Below are 4,430 nucleotides of genomic sequence, written 5' to 3' on the forward strand. Positions count from 1 at the left end.
AATATTGTATTCTGGTACGTGTACTTGTATTAGCGTGCTACTTATGGTACCTTGTGCTTGTAATATAATTTTTTCGACTGTTAGTCTACATCGATTTCTGATGTTTATGATTCCTGTTTTGTTAATTTTTTTCTAAAATATCTTGTTGCGACATTGAATGGGAGCAGTTTACTCGTTGCGCGTGGAATATAGCCACGCATTTTTCTGTGTTAAAGCAATTATAAAGGTGTGGTTTGTTGAGATATATTTTGTATGGCAATTTTTTATACTTCTTAATGTCGTGTACATTAGAATTTCACACGGTGATTCTCTATTAATTCTGAATATCGCGTTTCTTTGCGAACCAGTATACTGATTCTTAAATTTTATACATTCCGTTAATTCGTTTTCATGTAATATTATATATGTATTTGTCTCTTGACTAATTGCGATTTTTGTGTGTGTGATCTCGATTAAAACAAAAATGTTATCGTGACTATGTACAGGAAAAGGGTGTACGTGAATTATTTCGTATTTCGGATAAATTATAAGAGGTAAGTTTAATATAGTAAAGATATTTTTGTTCCTATAATATGCGCTGATTGTGCAGAATTTCTCTATTTCTACGCAGCTTTCTTTCTTAGGTGTAAACGGGAAGTGTGTGCCTTTTGGTATGTGAATTGATATCTCCTGTAGTTGGGATATGATGCTCTCTATTGGTGTTAATCTTGTTGGTAAGTTCCCTGATTTTATTCTATCTAGATAGTAGATTATGTCATCCTGGTCACGTACTAGGTCGTCAAGTAAAGCGTTAAGTATAGTAAAGTGTTCGTCTATTTGTGTCTTAGTGTGAACCCAGCTTCGCCCGTATAGAGCTGTGTTATGCTATTTCATATTATCTTTTCATTAGTGTCCAATGTTTTTTCGAGGTTGTCTAGGTGGTGGACTGTTGTATTGATAACTTTTAATTGGTTTGCCACCGCGTGTTGCGCGGTTTCCTGTTTATTTTGAGCAAGTTTCCTGTTTATTTTGTAATAGGTTTAATTGTTCGTTTATCGTCTCCTCGTCGTTTGCGTCCATTACACCAAACAGTGATTTTGCTACTATACCTATTCCATCTATTATTCCTCGTTTTGCGTACGTAGGAGTTTTGTATATGTTGTGTATTAGTTCCGTCATATTCTGTATATGGTCTAGGTTTTTCTGTACTACTTCGCATAAGTTATCGCATATTTGCCATATGGTACTTGTTTTCTTTTGTTGGTTACAAATTTTTTCCGTGCTGTCAAGGTATCCTTCACTGAGAAAAATGTCCGATCATATCTGATCGGATAATCCGATGAAAAAGCATCAAACGGATATGTCCGATCAAATTATATATCCGATGAAAAATTTGATCGGATATATCCGATCAATAATTATCCGATTAATAATTATCCGATCAATAATTATCCGTTGTTACTGGAACAGATCCGATGAATATGTGATCGGATATCAAAAAATTGTTGGGTAAAGATTAAAATGGATATAGGGAGATAGAAATTAAATTGAAATAAGTAAAGACATATATTTAGACATATATTTATCTTAAACATATATATATATATATATATATATATATATATATATATATATGTATATTGAAATAATAATAGTCAAAGAATGTTTATTTAATCCAAAGAATTGCGCATTGTGATGTACAAATACGAAGACGACAAAACAGATACAGTATTTGGATGCACAAACAATAATGAATCATAAGATATGAAATGTTGATTATTTCTTTTTTCAACTACGTACGCGTAAACATGAGGATCGAATGTGACAGTTTCTAACAAATGTCCTTCAAAAAATGTTTTCTTTGTTATTAAGCAAAGATAAATTTTGGAAATATTAAAAAAAACAGGGTCTCCGTAATGTCGGTCGATATATAAAGTTAGAATGCTGTTAGGCCTGTAAGTGATGCCGTTAATTTTAACAAAAGAAGTGGAATACAATTCTGTGGAGGGTGAGAGATTAAATTGTCTTAAAAGCAACATTAATCGTGAAATGTTAATTCTTATAATTTTACAAGAATGCTGAAAATTGGATGGGAGTTGATTTTCTAAAAATAAATGGTTTAATTGTAACTGATTTTTTATAGCAAGAGTTTTGCAAATATTCATTCTGTTCATTGAACTTCTAGCTGCTATTTTTAATATTCTGTGTTTCGATTCAAACCTCATTGACCACAAGTTATGTAGGGGACCTAATTTTTTCATTATCCCTGGATAATGAACCAAATAGTGAAATTTAGGTTTCAGAGGAGTTGAACTAAGTTGCAAATATAGACTATTAAATTCCTCTACTGCCCATTTTAGTTGATCACAAACGACATTATTTACACAGTCTGTCATAGCGAAATCTAACACTCGTCTTAACAATATATATAAACGCCAGTGTTCATCATTATCTGGTACTTTGTGAGAAATAAAGCAAGAAAAATATCTCACATAGTTTAAAGTTTCAATTGATGACATTTTCCATTTTATTTTGAAAGCACTTTCTGAGGACAATAGAGGCGGTTGATTATTCGTGTCAGAACCATAATCAAAAGTTTCGGCCCTGTCATTCAATTCTTTTAAAGTAAAATATTTTTTTACTAGCAGTGAGTTTATAACTAAAGTCATTGTATAATTAGCAATACCCTCTAAAATATCATGCATCATGTCAACGGCAACTTGCTTAAAAATATCAAAATCATCAAGTGCGTACCAAATTGCTTTATGTCTGATCCCAGTTTCGCTAGGATTGTTATGATGGACGTCAGTTAGATAATTTTCTTCATTTCGTAGCAAAGAAACGTCTTCGGAACACATATGCTGTACTTGTTCTTTACTAGCTCTGCACATACGACATGGATATTTAGCATTGAAACCTTCAACAAACCCCAATATAGAATGAAGTCCCAAATTATCTCCCAGTAACGCTCCTAATTTAAATTTTATAATTCCTTGGAACTCTGGAATATCCAATGTAATGCCTACCGTTGATAAATATTTCCATTCATTAATTACTAGATAAAAAGCCGCTTGGTTTCCATCTTCAGTTAAACGATCGGAATAATGAAATAAAGCAAAGAGAAAAATATATTTTATGTTAGATGCTAAATGTGGAGGTAAGCACGCTATTGAAATATATACTGTTCCCAATTTATGAATGCCTGCATGACTGGATAATGGATTTCCTGTTTCAAATTCGTCATAATAAAGTAATAACGGATAAATTTTTTCATTAACATTTTCAGTTTGACTAATTTCTAACCACGTAGGACTACGAACAATATTATTAATTGAAGAAGAGCAATTGCAATCATGTACATATTTATCAATAGCTATGAAAACACCGGGAACTGATAAAAATTTGGTTAAAACATAACGAATTGGTATAAATTGTCCTGTTCCTATAACTTGTTTTCTCAATCCTCTAGAAAATTCAACATTCCCAATAGCTAATAGATATTGTTGAGGATATATTAATGTACCCATATCTTTATAATATTTGTTTCTTCTATATTCAGTGGAGAAGTTAGTAACTGAAGTCTTGATTATATCCAGAATGCTTTCAATATCAAGTACACTATTTTTATGCATACTGTCATCGTAGCAAATTTGTGAAGTTCACGTCAATGAATTTGTCACAAAAAGTAATAAATTTCGGATTAAAGTTTGAGCTGTTTTTCTAGGAATAATTGGGTCCGTTAACAATGAACTAAGTATTAAAGATAAATCACGAGTAAAAATACTATTAGCAGTCTGATTGTTAGATGTTGGTTGCATTTGTACTATACTGCCATCACTATTTGAACCTATTTCTTCTATATCGGTCATTTGTATTTCATTATTTCTTACAATCTTTTTATTCACACTCCTCGCTACAGATATGCAATCATGTGTTGGTGCAACCTTCTCTTCAAACGTAGTAATTGCGTTAGTAGAAATACCAGAATCAGAGATGGAAGCATTATTTTGTGAAATATATGTAGATATTGCACCATGAATTCTTTTATAATGCATCCTAAGAACTTGTAATGAATCAAATATGCGGAAGCATCCAAATTCTCCGCATCGAACACGGGAAGAGTTGGAATACGAGAACTTTGAACATGTGTGTTGAAGATGTTTCAATATTTCAGATATTACTTTAAATTTTCCCGAACAATAATAGCACGTTAGCATAATGCACGATAAATTGTAGCAATAATGAGACAAAAAGAGGAAAATAAGAATAATAGTACAATTATGTATAATGAAATTAACCTTAGACAAAAGAAGAGTGTTACTCTTCAACGAAATTATTTCTCAAATATTTTTCAAAACATTGTAACTTAACAAGATATTGGAAATATTAATTATAAAAACTGTAACAATTCTATTATTAGTTAACAAATAAAAATTAAGGACTAATTTGAC

Source organism: Odontomachus brunneus, unplaced genomic scaffold, assembly GCF_010583005.1.
Source record: "Odontomachus brunneus isolate Ranch 3 - 2012 unplaced genomic scaffold, Obru_v1 Obru_scaffold_281, whole genome shotgun sequence".
NCBI classification, from domain to species: Eukaryota; Metazoa; Arthropoda; class Insecta; order Hymenoptera; family Formicidae; genus Odontomachus; species Odontomachus brunneus.